Genomic DNA, 17,811 nt, shown 5'->3' with positions numbered 1-17,811 from the left:
GACATCAACTCCGACTGGTTCCAGTATCTTCGGTGTCGAGATCAGTTACAACAGCTGTGGCCCAGCTTGCCTCCAGGAGACACCTTTGCCAACGAAATCAGTGCATGCATCCAGATCAGATGGGTGCAACGACGTACTGATAAATATCGAGATCGGTGGCAGGTGGATACCTCTACCTAAGATAGCTAAATTTCATACTCAGCAACATATGTAATACACACAAAACGCAAAATCATAGCGACGCCTATTTTTTATTGCTAAATTTTTCGAATTTCGAGCTCTGCCTTACCCTCCAAATAAATAGTACAGTAACTATGACAATTAACAAAATGATGGGTACACCATCATGAACCTGACATATAACACTACAAGTAAGCAAAAATGATTTTTTTACCGAATAGTTTCTGTAAAATCGTTTGAGAAAGACTGCAGAGCGTGCGCCTTTATTCTGCCATCGCCGATCTGACTAAAGGTGCCAAACACTTGTCGGCCTTCCCTTCTGAACCTACGGATGAACTCTCCAAGCACTTTGGACGACAACTGATCATTGCGCATCGGCCACGACATCCTGCATGAGCTCTAGCACGGGTCGTAGTCTATTATCACGTATTGCAACAACAGATACAATAGGCACCTAGTATTCGTTTCATTTTTCAGTTCACTGGTGGACAGCAAAAACCAGTGAGCAGCCGTATCAACTAGAATCACCTCCTCGTTATGCACTACACCTTCCGCTCCAATTCGGGGACTTTTTCTCAATATCAAAAGGAAGAGAGATGGTTAGTGTCGTAGGGACACCGCCATAGCACTCTGAAACATGGAAGGGCGTTACACGCGTGAACGATAATTTCTCAGGCAGATGAGTAACAGTGCACGTTGACACATATCGATGAAAGATTAGGCATAAGTGGAAAACTTATATGATATCATGCCTGTTTCTACCAACAGGTCGCCGTTCAGGCAAATGGTGGGGGTATTGTCATGTGGGGGCACCTGCACGGAATTCTGTTCCTGAGACGTCAGTCACCTCTGCTTGTCTGTGCACTGTTCAGGTATCTACTGTCCGCAGCAGCATTTGTTCTTTCGCCTACGGCACGAAGAGGATGACTTATGGCGCCTACGAAACAACACAGCACTCCAAACGCTCCTGAATGCTGTCAGAAAGTGTTGGCAACGCTCCATGGACTCAAGGGAGCTACTGTGCTCTCGCCGCCTTGTAGGTCAGTTGCCATCAATCAAGCAGACGACATCTGGGACACTATCGAGTACGATGTGAGTTGTTCTCAGTGGCTGAGCGTTAATCCATCAGGAAGGTTCCTCTGCTCATTCGTCGCCTCGTGGAGGCCGTACCAGGACATAGTGCTGTTGTAAACAGTTTGTAGATGTACGCTGCACGGTAATGCGACGACGGAAAGGGAAAGTGTTACTTCATGAAGCACCGGTTTGACATGACTAACTTCGTGGAGATGTTCATTACATCATCAGCATCAGTAGGAGGTGTGACCCCCATGGTCACGAATACACACTTGTATTCATTGTGGCATGGCAACAAACATCCTTCAGATGCTAAGCTGGCGAATTTCTTGCCATGCCTGTACACATGCTGTGTCAGTTCATGAGATTTACTGGCTGAAGGCTGAGATGAATATATATGTACATCTTCCCATCTCATTCCAGATATACTTTTTGAGTAACAGAGGGCAGGACGGTCTTGTCAAGGATCCGGACATTCCTTAAGATGTTTGTGATGTCGATTGCAGTGTGGGGTTTTGCATTATCCTATTGAAATATAGCAGTTCGTATCCTGGTCATGAAAGGTATAACAACAGGGATTATCATCCTTGACACATACTTGCGATAATTCAGTCTCTCTTAGCAATTACCGACTCAGTTCCGTCATTGTACCCATTGACTCCTCACATCATGATTCCAGGACTTGGAACGGTATAGGAGGCAAAAATTGCTGCCTCCTGTGGAATTTTACCAGGTCGTCTAGTAAATACCGTCTATATCTCTGTATTTAATGTTCTATATTTAATGTAAAATACGTATTCAGTTTATAAAACCGTAATGTACTCCACCTTTTCCCGGAACGCCATATCTCTGTTATACATCACTGTACTGCAGCATCTTTGACAGTCCTCTGCATTGTAACCACTCTGTATCGTATTTGTATTCGAATGTTATAAATAAGCCAAAACACTTGGTGCGCGTTGGTGTGTATCTACGAAAATACGAACAACAATTTAAATATGATTCGCCAGAAAACTCAACTGTCAACCAACGCAACACATGTTTCGATGAAAACTTGGAAACCTTATGAGGATTTTTTTGTAGTTTCCAACTGGTAACGGTACTTTTCCAGTAAATTACGCCAAAACTAATTTGCGCCTAGTTGCTGGTGCACACCATCAAAAATCTGCATCAGATAACAGCTACGGTCTAAAATCAAGCCTATATTTGACAAAATTGCATTAAGTCTACGGACAGGTCACTGAGTGTCCCAGTGGAATTTGGTTCCACACCATGGGAGAGTGTGTTGTGTTTGGTACGAGGGTCCTATGTCTCATAGTCAAAGATTTGACAATTCCTGAAGTATGGAACATGGCAGTAAGCTAGATGTGTAAGTCCTCTGAGTTTGCTATGTGGGGACCTCCGCCTGAAAATTTCCAGTAACATTAGCCACAGCAGTCATCGTGTACTCATACCATTCTTCACATGTGGAATAGGCCTTTTCCTATACTGAAAGCAACTTTGCATAGGGTAGATTTTTTAATCAAGTTTGGAGATACCATAGTATCAATTTGGCAGGAGGTACCATAGTATCAATTTGGTAGCCTTTCAGTCAACGTGTTCATGAGGTAGCGTTTCCCGACAGTGTACACTATCGGATCAAATGTAACCAGACACCTATTAGTGGACATTAATATGGGATGTGCCCACCCTCTGCCTTTATAAACTGTGCTGGACCCACTTTCAATGAGATGTCTATAATGGAAAGGCAGCCTATTCTTCTTCAAGAGTCAAAATCAGAGAAGGTTATGATTTTCGACTATAGGGTGTGGAGCGAAGACGACGTTCTAACTCATCGCAAAGATGTTTCATTGGATTCAGATCGGGAGTGTGGGCATACGAATCCCTTTTGAGACTGTTACTGTCCATAAACCATTGCTTAACATTGTCTATTGTCATGATGACACAATCGTCGTCTCCGAACTGTTTCTGTACAGTACGCAAAAAACACCGATTTAAAATGTCTTCATATCCTTCCGCACTTATTTTTTCTTAAGCACAATAAGAGGACCACACACTAAACATGAAAAACACCTCAATACCGTAGCACCATCTCCTTGGTACTTCACTGCTGGCGCTAAACACGATGGCAGGTAAGGTTGTCCAGCCATTCACCAAATACGAAGCCTGCCATCGCACTGCCACACATTCATCAAATCACTCTTTTTCCAGTCATCCATTGTCCAGTCGCTTTGCTCTTTACACCACCTAAAGCATCGCTTAGCACTAACAACATAAATTTGTGGCTTATGAGGAGTTGCTCGACCACTGTTCCCCATTCTGTTATCTCGCTACGCACAGTCATTACGCAAGCTGAATTGCTGTTAGCAGAATGGAACTCGCGATTCCCTTAAACTGATTTTACGCGGTTTTCTACAGTCATCCCCCCCCCCCCCCCCCCACGTAATGCTCAACGGTTACTGTCCGTCATTAAATGAGGTCTAGCTGGTCTTGGTTTGGCTGTGGTTCTTCCTGCGTTTTTCCAGTTCGCAGTCATATCAAAGGTCGACTTGGCTATCTTTAGAAGGAATGATATGTCCCTGATGGATTTGTTAGGTGAATCCAATGGCTGGTTCACGTTGGAAATCACAGTACTCTCCAGATCGATCCATTCTACTATTGATGCCTTTCTACTAACAAAACAGTACTCCAGTCCTCTTGTTATACTGGCTGGTCGTCTTTCGTGACTTCTAGTGCTGAACTGCGCATTACCTGTGGTTTTCCAGATGCTTTCGATCAAATAGTGGAAGTAGGTGCCTCTAATCCAGTTGACGATTGATGTACACACCGATCGTAGAGGATCTTTCTGAACCAGACATTTGAGTTCCGTCAGTAGAACAAGGTTGTGTACTGCAGCTCTGCTCGGATATGAAGGACAAGGCCGAGGCAGACGCGTCTCGCCGCGGCAAATCAAGGCGCGCAGCTGCGCTGTGTAGCCAGGGATAGGGCGGCAGATGGAGGAGTGGAGGAGATGAGAGGAGATGAGAGGGGAAAGGCAGCTTGCACGTGGCGGACGGCGGAGCTGCAGCTTCTTGTCGAGTGAGCGGCCCGCTATGTTACACTGACACACATCCGGCAGGCGTTTTAAACAGCGAAGCCCACAAGCGAGGCACGCCTTCTCGCTACACGATGAGCACAGCACGCTTTGTGAGCAGAGCGCCGCGGCGCAGGGAACGCCTGCCTTTGTGGCTCCCCCCCCCCCCCCTCTCTCTCTCTCTCTCTCTCTCTCTCTCTCTCTCTCTGTATTCCGCAATCCCGGAACTCTGCGGGTCGCTGCCCTGCAGTCGCTAACTCTTCCAGCTCGCTTTTGAGCCGCTAGTTCGTTTGTCGCGTTCTAAGCCGGCGCCAATTCACGCACGAGTTGTTTCTTGCGCGATTATCGCCAACTAAAAACTGTTGTTGCTTCTATCGTTAATTCCAAGGTTGGCTGGATGCAAATCATGATGTTTACCTGTTATCCTTTTCCTTGCATCAGTGCCGCTGTAACCTATATGATCGACGATTTTCAAATGCACATATTTCGAAATATATATAATAACTTCACCGTCCGTGTAAGAGAACTGTTGTGGTTTATTTTGTAACACCCAACAATACCGGTACTGATTCGCTTGACCAAATCACCTTTTGAGGAAAACTTCTGTCGAAACGTTTTCGGCAGATTTAACCGATATAAATATCACGAATCCAACAGTCAACAGTGTTCATTTCTCTACAGCAATCCGCTCCAGCAAAACCGGGATGGTTCCTCTGAAAGGGCACGGCCGACTTCCTTCCCCGTCCTTCCCTAATCCGATGACACCTATGACCTCCCTGTCTGGTCTCCTCCCCCAAACAACCCAACCCTCTACAGCAACCACACTTACTTCTTGACGCGTCACGATCTCAGAGAATCCTGAAACGAGTACAAGTATTCAAAAATTCCATAAAGTCCTTTCAGGAGGCATTTGGACTAGACATTCAGCTTTTGTGAGATTTAAGAGCCACAATTAATTGTAACTGCCTGTGATTGGATAACATAAAGTACCGCGACCTGGCTCTAGACCAGTGGTAGTCCATCTTTTTTTACGTACCGTCCACTTTGGTACTTCTGTTAGTAGTAAAATTTTCTAACCACCCACCAGTTTCACAGTGATGGTGATTTATGAAAAGGGGAACTAGCTTCACTTTATATAATTCGCTAAACAAGTTACAGCCTGTTAAATACGACAATAATTACTAACCAAATGCTTTATGACAAAATTTTATGAAAACCCAATGAAAATGTTTTTAAATTCCTACAGCCTGACTCTCACTTTGAGAGCTGAAACGCCCACTAGTGGGAGGTAGTGCACAGGTTGTCTACCACGGCCCTAAACGGACAAATCGGGCCCACCTGATTGCCGTGTCATCCTCTGGTAATGGCGTTACCGGATGTGGTACGGAAGGGACATGTGGTCACCATACCGCTCTCCCGGCCGTTGCCGATTTTCTTGACCTTTGAACCGCTACTGATCGGTCGAGTAGCTCCTCAGTTGGCCTCAAGAGGCTGAGTACACTCCGTACCAGTCCTCTCAACAAGAAAGAGCCCCTGCCAGTAGCAGAACCCGAACCCGGGACCCCACATAGCAGTCTGCCCCACTGACCACTCAACTACGGAGGCGGACATAATAGTCGGTGCCAGTGTTTTTTAAAACTGAACAGTTAAGGGGTATGAGCCCCTTCTTCCTTCATGACATACACTCCTGGAAATGGAAAAAAGAACACATTGACACCGGTGTGTCAGACCCACCATACTTGCTCCGGACACTGCGAGAGGGCTGTACAAGCACTGATCACACGCACGGCACAGCGGACACACCATGAACCGCGGTGTTGACCGTCGAATGGCGCTAGCTGCGCAGCATTTGTGCACCGCCGCCGTCAGTGTCAGCCAGTTTGCCGTGGCATGCGGTGCTCCATCGCAGTCTTTAACACTGGTAGCATGCCGCGACAGCGTGGACGTGAACCGTATGTGCAGTTGACGGACTTCGAGCGAGGGCGTATAGTGGGCAGGCGGGAGGCCGGGTGGACATACCGCCGAATTGCTCAACACGTGGGGCGTGAGGTCTCCACAGTACATCGATGTTGTCGCCAGTGGTCGGCGGAAGGTGCACGTGCCCGTCGACCTGGAACGGGACCACAGCGACGCACGGATGCACGCCAAGACCGTAGGATCCTACGCAGTGCCGTAGGGGACCGCACCGCCACTTCCCAGCAAATTAGGGACACTGTTGCTCCTGGGGTATCGGCGAGGACCATTCGCAACCGTCTCCATGAAGCTGGGTTACGGTCCCGCACACCGTTAGGCCGTCTTCCGCTCACGCCCCAACATCGTGCAGCCCGCCTCCAGTGGTGTCACGACAGGCGTGAATGGAGGGACGAATGGAGACGTGTCGTCTTCAGCGATGAGAGTCGCTTCTGCCTTGGTGCCAATGATGGTCGTATGCGTGTTTGGCGCCGTGCAGGTGAGCGCCACAATCAGGACTGCATACGACCGAGGCACACAGGGCCAACACCCGGCATCATGGTGTGGGGAGCGATCTCCTACACTGGCCGTACACCTCTGGTGATCGTCGAGGGGACACTGAATAGTGCACGGTACATCCAAACCGTCATCGAACCCATCGTTCTACCATTTCTAGACCGGCAAGGGAACTTGCTGTTCCAACAGGACAATGCACGTCCGCATGTATCCTGTGCCACCCAACGTGCTCTAGAAGGTGTAAATCAACTACCCTGGCCAGCAAGATCTCCGGATCTGTCCCCCATTGAGCATGTTTGGGATTGGATGAAGCGTCGTCTCACGCGGTCTGCACGTCCAGCACGAACGCTGGTCCAACTGAGGCGCCAGGTGGAAATGGCATGGCAAGCCGTTCCACAGGACTACATCCAGCATCTCTACGATCGTCTCCATGGGAGAATAGCAGCCTGCATTGCTGCGAAAGTTGGATATACACTGTACTAGTGCCGACATTGTGCATGCTCTGTTGCCTGTGTCTATGTGCCTGTGGTTCTGTCAGTGTGATCATGTGATGTATCTGACCCCAGGAATGTGTCAATAAAGTTTCCCCTTCCTGGGACAATGAATTCATGGTGTTCTTATTTCAATTTCCAGGAGTGTATTTTGAATGAAGCAGAGTGAGGAAAAAAGGATGTCTAAAAACTAAGAAGAAGCGCATCGAGTGCGAGGGCGCAAAAGGCCACTGATGTTTACGGCATTCGAACAAAACTGGGTGCTAATGGCAATATGGCTCCAGGTATCCAATGGTAACCACAGCGTTGGGCTACGGAGAGTAATTGAACTTTTGTCGACGAGTAAATCACAATAGTGTTGCAGTGGTACTGGTGTTGATACAAAGCTGAGTAGTGGCAACGGTAAAAAAAGACAACATTGCATTGTATCTACAACAACAGTCGCCGAAGTTGACGTTCTTCCGAAAGGAGCCCAAGGAAGTTTATAGACTGAAAAGTAGCCGATGAAATATTTGCATTTCTGCAAGGTGAGTCGCCGGTCGGGGTGGCCGTGCGGTTCTAGGCGCTACAGTCTGGAACCGCGTGACCTCTACGGTCGCAGGTTCGAATCCTGCCTCGTGCATGGATGTGTGTGATGTCCTTAGGTTAGTTAGGTTTAAGTAGTTCTAAGTTCTATGGGACTGATGACCTTACAAGTTTAACTCCCGTAGTGCTCGGGAAGAGGTGGTATCGTATACGCTTGACTGTGCGTACAATGTTCATGGGAATGGTTTTTTGGATGATCACAGGGACTAAACTACTTGGTTGATCAAACCCTTTTTCCTCAAACAAACAGGTCTACACGGCTGTACATCAGAGATGGCATACCGCTCAGAACCCAGGGGAAGAAAACCACAAATTCTACCAAAGGTCAACAAAGGTTAGATAAGGGGAAAAAAAAGAAGAAATGGAAGACATAGGAAGGAAGGCAGGCGAGATGCCCTAAATAGGAAGCAGAGGGAAGCCCCTTGCTAGATGTACCGCACTCTGAAATTGCCCAGGAAAGGCTATCAACATGGACAGCGCAAGAGACGCACAGATAGGCATAAGATGAACAAGTCGTCAAACCATGAGGGAGGGTTGGAGGAAGAGTAAAAGAGCTGCTACTGGGAGGGCCGGGGTGAACCGCGCGCAGTTTAATTCCGGCTTGTTCATATCCCGTTCTTGATCATTTTTGTAATCTGTGTTGGTAGTGGTGATGCAATCATCATTGCTGCGTTGCATAGTTTCTGTTCAGTTCTAAATATTACTATAGTGACTGCAGAGGGAAAAATATTGTAGGAGAATATTTGGTGATTTTCTTCACAAAAAAACTACCAACACCTCCACAGAGATTGGATCTGAAGATTTTATTTAGTATTGGAGCTCTGGATTCTGCGATGGTTTCGTAAGGAATCGAAACTGATGTACAATTACCCATGTTTAAATGATAAAATCCGTCTTTTGGATAGGAAAAGAGAAATAGTTCATCTGGAAGGTTTATAATCCATTGACTAGATTGATGGAAGCTGTGCGCTAACTACAGAGCAACTAAGTTCTAGGTTTTTGTATTGGTGCTTTGAAGCCTAGAAAGAAAACTTGCAATATAGTGGCAATAGTCTGCTGTAGAGTGAACAGTTTAGGTATGAACGATCGCCAGTTTACTCGCATTCATTAATATTCGAACCTCTTAAAAGATGCAATGGTAGTTTATGTCTGTTACGTTAGCTTTGGTGACATTGACAGAACACAAAGAAAACATTGGTACCAGTTCGGGTTTTTTTTTTCATTACACAGCGAAAGACCAAAACAGAACCCACTCACTCATATACGAGGGCTTTCAGTAAGTAATGCAACACATTTTTTCTAAGCCAGTTTCGGTTTAAAAACGTGTAATTTGTTGACAACATCGTGGAATATTCTCACTTCACGCTCCATAGCTTCATGAAGTTCCGATGGGTAGCGGCGCTATACGTAGCCTCCAAAAATGGCGTCACTAACGGAGTTGCGTTCCAAGCAGACAGCTGTCACTGAGTTCCTTTTGGCGGAAAACCAGAGCATCGTAGAGATTCATGGGCGCTTGAATAATGTCTACGGGAAGCTGCGGAGAACCGAAGGTTGCTGAGTCTTTGGGTGAGACGTCTGTCTTCTTCCCAACAATGTCGCGCAAGCCTGTCCGATATCCCGCACACCGGCAGGCCGCAAACCGCAGAGACTCCTGCAATCTTGAGACGTCCTGACACACTCGTTCGAGGTAATCGACAGAACACTATCAAACACCTCGCTGCACAACTGGATGTCTCTGCGGGTAGTGCTGACACACTCGTCCACCAGTTGGGATAGGTAAAGAGAAACGGAATTGCTTGCACTATGTGAAGCTGATGATTAAAAGTTTTTGTCGAACATAGTTACAGGTGATGAAATGTGTGTTTATTACGTTTAACTTGAAACAAAGCGGCAGTGGATGGAGTGTCGCCATACCACCTCTCCTTCGAAGGAAAAGTTCAAGCCGAACCCTCGGCCGGTAACGTAATGCCGACGGTCTTCTGGGACTCTAAAGGTGTGTATTCTGTTTCATGTCTTCCCTTATAGTGCGACGATTAGCTCTTAAGTCTATTGTGCTAGTCTCAAGAAACCGAAGAAACGACGTTGACACAAATGTACCATGACAACAGAAGACCTCTCACAAGTCTGCGCAGCCGGCCGACTGGCCGTGCGGTTCCAGGCGCTACGGTCGCAGGTTCGAATCCTGCCTCGGGCATGGACGTGTGTGTTGTCCGTAGGTTAATTAGGTTTAATTAGTTCTAAGTTCTAGGCGACTGATGACCTCTGAAGTTAAGTCGCATAGTGGTCAGAACCATTTGAACCAATTTTGAACAAGTCTGCGCACGGAAGAGGAGCTCACAAAACTTCATTGTACTGCTCTTCCTCATCCACTCTACAGGCAGAATTTCCTTCCAATTACCATCTGTTTGGCCCAGTGTAGGATGAGCTCTACCGGAAGCAGTACACGGATGATGTTGAAGCAGCAAGTTTTGTATACCGCCAGGAAGGTGCGCGTGGGTCTGCTCCTGTGATCTGCAAAATAGGCCGAATGAAGGAAGCGAGTAGGAGCAGGAGAGGTAAAGCACTTCGGTACTGCACGTAAAGTGAAAGCATATTTAATAGAGAATATTAGTCAATGACATACACGTAACTTTTGGTACAGATGGGCACGTAGGTGGGAAGCCGTTGTCCATGTATCAAAGCTAGCAGTTACTAGTAGTTGGACAAACTATCATTGAAGTAACAAAGGCAAAGTCTGTAATGGCTAGCCCCCTATAAAGTAGAAGCAAAGCTGCTTCGTCGTCTGCTCTTGATCAACTGGGCAGAAAGCCGAGCGGCGCTCGTTGAGCTCCACAGCGTCGGCTAGAGGGCGCTGTGGTCGGCGTAGTTCGTCCGCTCTCGTAGTGCCGACCTAAGAGCGTGCACCTACGCTGTGGCATCGGAACTATGGATACCACAACAAGACTTTCGCTCCGATGTCGACCAGTAAAGTGGTACCGCCCAGTGAAGTTGCGTAAGGCCGTTGCACTGAACGGAGCTTACACTGAAGAAATGGTTTCTGCAGCCAAAAGAGTGGGGAATAATATGGTTATTGGAATCGTGAACAAAACAAACCTACTTTTAGAAAAAAAATGTGTTGCATTACTTATCGTACGACCGTCGTATGCTAATTAGGCGACTGAACTGACCATTCCATGCGCTGAATTATTCGCTGTTGTTGACATTCAGTCATGAGATCACACTTTTGTAGTCAAATGTTGCAAAATTTACCGCGAAGCTTCCTGTGCTGTTGAGGAAGAAATGGCAACATCGTCAACAGGCCTTTCTCTTTTGCAACTTATGCCATGTGATCAAAAGTATCGGGATACTCCCAAAAATATGCATTTTTCATATTAGGTACATTGCCACCTACTGCCAGGTACTCCATATCAGCGACGTCATTAGTCATTACATTTCGTGAGAGAGCAAGTGGGGCGCTCAACGGAACTCGCCTACTTCGAACGTGGCCAGGTGATTGGGTCATACGCCTGAACGAGAGATTTCCGCGCTCCTAAACGTCCCTAGGTCCATTGTTTCCGGTGTTATAGTGAAGTGAGGACGTCAAGGGACACGTACAGCACAAAAGGCCGACCTCGTTAGTTGACTGACAGAGACCGCCGACAGTTGAAGAGGGTCGTAATAGGTAGACATCTATCCAGACCATCACACAGGAATTCCAAACTGCATCAGGATCCACTGCAAGTACTATGAAAGTCAGGCAGGAGGTGAGAAAACCTGGATTTAATGGCCGAGAGGCTGGTCATACGCCACACATGACGACGGTAAATACCAAACGACGCCTCGCTTGGTGTAGTGCCGACAGTAAAATTCGGAGGCGGTGGTGTTATGGTGTGGAGGTGTTTTTCATGGAAGGGGCTTGCACCCCCAGTTGTTTTGCATGGGACTGTCACAGCGCAAGCTTACATTGATGCTTTAAGTACCTTCTTGCTTCCCACTGTTGAAGAGCAATTCAGGGATGGCGATTGCATCTTTCAACACGTTCGAACACCTGTTCATATTGCACGGCCTATGGTGGAGCGGTTCCACGACAATAAAATCCCTTTAATGGCCTGGCCTGCAAAAAGTCCTGACCTGAATCCTGTATAACACCGTTGGGATGTTTTGGAACGCCGACTTCGTGCCAAACCTCACCGACCGACATCGATACATCTCAGTGCAGCAGTCAGTGAAGAATGGGCTTCAATTCCCCAAGAAACCTTCCAGCACCTGATTGAACGTATGCCTGCGAGAATGGAAGCATTAATGGTTGAGGGTGCCATGAACTCGTAAGTTATTTTCGGCCAGGTGTCCGGATACTTTTGCTCACATAGTATATAAACGCGGCTGGTTTTCTAGATGACTTACGACAGGGCCGGCCACAGAGTGCCAAATACAACGCGTGCCGTCTCTGCTGTCGGCGGGAGGGCTAAGGCCTGCCTGTCACTCGGCTCTGCTCGATCCTTCTCGGAGGTAACCGGAACAGTGCGACATTTCAGTTAACATTGCGGTGCAGCAGTTTGCGGTCGGCACAACTCTGAGTTCGGCCGAATCGTGGTGTCAGCTTGCTTATACGGTATAGGTTGTATAGTTGAGAGGATTTAAAGAGCTGACAGCCGAGAGAGTAAGGGTTTAGATTTATAAGCGAGAGGTCCGTGGCTCGATCTCGTCCGGTACTGCTTTTGTTTATCATTCCCACTTAAACTTTTCAGAAAGATGTTCTGGCAAATGCAGTTTAAAAGTAGTTCCTACAGAATGTCTACTCTCTGCAGGCATATGAAATACCTTACACAACGACGACGTAAACACGTGTACGTCATCGGAAAGAATAGAGAGCAAGCTTCTAGAGAAGACTGCATAAAAATTCAATGAATCGTTCACCGTCAGTTGTTTGCGCCAGTGATTGCATGGTATGCCGCGATATGAGATGATGACCAACAATCAGTTACCAATGTAAACCATGTTTGTCGCAATAAAATTAAAATCATGCACACGCATAAATTCAGCGTTCATTATACGTACTGTATGTCGGAATAATTAATGTTTTCCGTTTCCTGCTATTAGTATCATGCTGATTCGTACTGTGCTTCACAGGTTACAGGTTGTACTTGTCGTGAATGGACGTATAGTAATATAAATAAAATGAATGTACTAATTTTGAAACGTCCCCTTTGAAAAATTGTACAAGACTGTGCTTAAACTGACACACAATATTTTTTTAGCGCAACGCAATCTGACTTTCAAAAATCCCTACAAAAGAATGGCCCTGACTAACATTAATCTATACCTTTCACAAATCACTTACCTCACAAAAATCTTCGTTACTCGAACTACTGCAATATAGCGAGCGCCACTACTGCCAGCTAAATAAAAGATTCAAACTACGGAAGGCACTAACTACTGATAGGTATAGTTAGCAAATGAAAGATTTTAATAGAGAACAAACAGTGTATTTACCTTAATAGTCAAAATATATATGGTAGTTCATGACATCCAGTCTTACAAATTACAAAACTCCGACATCTCTCTCCCCACGTCCACCACTGCTGGCGGCTCACCTCCAATTGTGCAACGCTACGCGCTGTTAGCATCCAGCTGCCGCTGCCCAACACTATAATGGCAGACAACAATGCAAACCAGCCACAGACTGCACACGGCACAGCCAGTGATTTTCATACAGAGCGCTACGTGGCGGCGGCGTTACCAATAAAAAAACTTAAACAGCCTACTTACAATTTGATTGGAAGTTCTCGTGTATCCTTTCTTGTTTCCAATCTCCTTAAGAAGAAACTGCTTCTCATTTTCTCAGGATACAAATTATTAAAAAAAATTAATTAGATATTGATACTTGCAAAGCCAAATCTGTTGTTAGAATTATGTGGTAATGAAAAAGATTACGAGCAGAGAGACTCCATCCAGAGGCCTCGCGCTAATGGATGTTAGTGCTTACTCTGTCGGCTGCAGACTTCTCGGTTACGAGCGACCATATAAAGCTTATAAGTAAGCATAGAATGTTCAAACTCTATTTTCTCAAACAGTTCAAAGTTGCGTCTTCTCGGTTACATATGTTGAAAACGTATTTGTACCCTACACATCGCCGGCCGCAGTGGCCGTGTGGTTCTAGGCGCTTCAGTTCGGGCATGGATGTGTGTGATGTACTTAGGTTAGTTAGGTTTAAGTAGTTCTAAGTTCTAGGGGACTGATGACCTCAGATGTTAAGTCCCATAGTGCTCAGAGCCTTTTGAACCATTTGAAACCTACACATCCTGTCAACGTGAATCAAATCGGTACTGGAAGTCCGTATAGTCCCCTTGTTAAAATGTCATGAAACACAGTACCTGAAACACAACAGCACTAAAAATGCATTTTGTGAAAAAAATTCACTTAGAACGTTTTCCATATCGTGTCTTCGTGTGATGAATAGGCTGATACTGATGTGAAAAGATGGAGCCGTACATCATAATTAGACTGCGAAATGCATCGGTAGCTAATCCGAGACATTCGTTAAAAACCGAGGACCAAGGGGTGTCGTGAAGAAGGCGGAACGCGCAGCTGCAGTCGACGAATTGCATCACACTGCGGAGAGAGAGAGAGAAAAAGAAGACGCCTTCCTACTACAGCGCAGACAAGTGAGTCACGTCCCAAGGCCGCGTGCCGTAGCCGTGGTACAATACGCTCGCCGCCTGGGCTAGCGTACGGGAAGCTGCGACGGCAGCAGGAATGCTCAAGGTCCCTAGCTTCCAGCTTCAGTCGTGGCGGCGCTGGAAGGCCACGCGGACGCTGGAGACGCCGGAAACGCTGCCGTCGTCACACGAGGGCGTCCGCTGGACCGCCTCTGACGTAGCAGTGGGCGTACGTCTCCGTATGGGTAGGCCCCAAGGCCGCCGTGGTGGCAGTGGGAACGCAACGCCAGGAAATACGCCAGCTCGTGACAGAGAGGTGAAGAACCCGACTCTGATATAACTGGCGCTTGCGCAGAGGACGAAGTTCTGCCGATTCCTTCGTTTATGTTACTAAGATTGTCAGACGAATAACGTGAAAGGGAAGCCGCAGTTGAGAGGGAAGTAAGACAGGATCGTTGCCTATCCCCAGTGGTATTTGATCCGTGCATTGGAAAAGCAATTAGGGAAACCAAGGAAAAATCTGGAAAGCGGACTAAAGCTCATGGAGAAGAAATAAGAACTTAAAGACTCTCCGATGATACTGTAACACAGCAAAGGACTTGTATGAGCAGTTGAACGGAAGGGACAGCATCTTGAAAGGGGGATGTAAGGTGAACATTAGCAAAAGAAAAACAAGGATAACGGAATGTTGTAGAAATAAATCAGGCGATACTGTGGAAATTGGATTAGGAAACGAGACACCTAAAGTAATAGATGGATTCTCCTATTTGAGCAGCAAATTAAGTGATTGTAGCCAAGGTATAGAGGATATGAAATGCACACTGGCAATAGCAAGAAAAGCATTTCTGAAGAAGAGGACTTTAACATCTGACATCAGTTTAGGTGCTAGAAATTTTTTTCTGAAGGTATTTGTTTCGAGTGTAGCCTTGTATGGGTGTTCAAGATAGATGGCAAGCAGTTCATATAAGAAGACGATAGAATATTTTGATATGTGGTTCTACAGAACAATGCTGAAGATCAGATGGGTAGATCGCGTATTTATTGCAGATGTACTGAATCGAACCTGGAAAAAAAAACGACTAAAAGACGGGTTCGGTTGATACGACAAGTACTGGGACATCAGTGAATTGTCATTAGGGGGAAACATGGGGATTAGATATATTGTAGATGGAGACAAATGCTTCAGTACGGTAAACAGGTCGCAGAAGTTTTTCGGAGATGAAGAGGCTTGTACAGAACAGAGTAGCATGGAGAATTGCGTCACACCAGTTTCCGGATTGAAGACCCCATAGCGACAACAACAGCGTGAGTTAAGCGTTTACGGTGAGGAGTTATGTTTTGTTTTGAACATGTGAGACACTGCACTCATCTGTTCATCGAAAGGGGTATTCCTTACTACCAAGCTGGATTAGCCCAGAGGTTTTCAAGGAACGTGACATTATAAGCGAGTCAGTTATGTCTATATCAGCAAAGTTTTGCGTTGTTTCTAACCTAATAAACAGACGTGCTATTCGGTGACTTAGAAGCAAGGTGAGCTGGCTGCTGAAGGGATGTTCTTTTGCAGCTTCTCTTAATGCTAGCGCTGTTTGATTAGAAATTAAAACTAACGATGACAATAAGAAAAACTGTATGTTATAACGATCTCAGTGGAAGAAAGTAAATAAGAGGAACATACACAGTAGAATCGAATAGGTGATTTTTTTCACCAAGATGGAAACAAGAACAAATCTTCTGCAAGACTGATGTATACAAGTACTTTAGGTGTGGTTTTGTGTGATATAGACTTGACATACTTGCTTACAATGATCACGAACGGACTGTGTTTGTGTATGGTTTTGATACCATGTTAGTGGTCACTTGATAAATGCGTATTCTTGTAAAATTATTTCTTTCTCTGATTATTAGCGAGCTTTAAGCTTTTTACCTTACGTGTAGGGATTTCAATTGTGTACATATAACAGGTCTGCAATGTATATAAAGAACAGACAAGAGAGAAAAAAACCTAATAGCAACAACAGCATATCATTACCTGACACGAATGTCAGTAGCCATAACATCAAAATGAAGTTCCTTCAGTTATAAGCATAGCACTAGTAAAGACGCTGTGCTTCGAAATGTATGTGACGATTTATGAAAACGCTATCTTCAAACGTAAAGTCAACGGAGTACGTCATTTACTATTTAATAAAATCTGCTATCATGAATACAGTAGTAATTGCCAGCGATCAGAGGGACACAAAGGATGTGTGTTCTGAAACTTTGAGAATCAGTGTTAACTGCGAACATAGGATCAGTGTTTTGGAGACATTTGATGCAATGGCTGTTACAGATACGTAGAAAATAACCATTTAGATTTCTATCCAACGCTTGTCAAACGATGTTTACGTTTTGGCTGTGACGACGGCGCTGTTATCAGTGACATAATGTTGTTGGTTTTGATGATGGCACAGAATTACAAGAATGAAACAAATGTGGAATTAGTCGCCACTTGCAGATGAATATAACAGAAGAGCCATCATACTCTGTACTTTCGATCACTCTGTTATATCTCTGTTACTAGGGAAATAAATACTTAAAAAGAGCCACTGCCATCGTATTGTCAGACCTGAACGTAGAGGAGACATAAAGGGAACACACACACACACACACACACACACACACACACACACACACACACACACGTGTTAGTTATTCAGTGTCCAGCGTGCGTATTTGTAGTTCCTCGCACAGAAATCACAAGCACTTTATTGTGTAAATAAATTATGAATAATCCGCCTCGATTGCGAAAATTCCCGGTGTTTACCCAGGTTTCAACGTGGAGAACCACGCCTTCTTCAGAACAAAATAAAAAACAACTTGCCTACTCACCGGCAGCAGCTGTTCTTGTCAGTGTCGGTGCTAGGACAGCGAGCGCGGAGCAGCAGTGGAGGCAAGGCGTGAGTACGTGTAGGCGTGTCTCGGCGTCACAGGCGGCCGCGCTGCTCTGCTCAGCACACAACCTCACTGCACAAACGTAGCCAGCACACTGACGCGTCAAACTGTCTCCATTCAGAAGGCGCGGGCCCTCGCTGCTACTGCGCATCTCGACTGCGCAGCCGCACACGCCGGGCTGCTTCGCAGATACTGGCTAGTCAGCTGGCTGTCAAAACAGGACTTCAATTTCGACGAGCAGATAGTAGATGCTGAGCTGTCCTTGGCTACAGGAGCAGAACTCTGATCAGCTGCTCTTACTGTCCACGTAGCCAACATTTTTCTCACTCATCCTCGAGGTTTAAGTAGTTCAGCTTAGAGCACTCTCGGCTAG

At 46.0% G+C, this 17,811-nt stretch overlaps 1 protein-coding gene across 1 annotated transcript in view; it reads right to left on the bottom strand.

The window, feature by feature from the left end:
• The window catches only part of LOC126355019 (uncharacterized), a 702,913-nt gene extending 685,386 nt beyond the window's left edge, over positions 1 to 17,527 (bottom strand). Inside the window, exon 1 of the mRNA XM_050005183.1 lies at positions 17,376 to 17,527. The gene's annotated coding sequence lies outside the window, so the exon portion shown is untranslated. The remainder of the gene's footprint in view (positions 1 to 17,375) is intronic.
• Positions 17,528 to 17,811: the final 284 nt, after the last annotated feature.

Source organism: Schistocerca gregaria, chromosome 1, assembly GCF_023897955.1.
Source record: "Schistocerca gregaria isolate iqSchGreg1 chromosome 1, iqSchGreg1.2, whole genome shotgun sequence".
NCBI lineage: Eukaryota > Metazoa > Arthropoda > Insecta > Orthoptera > Acrididae > Schistocerca > Schistocerca gregaria.
Note: the sequence above shows the minus strand (reverse complement) of the source record. Positions and strands in the feature narration are given on the sequence as shown.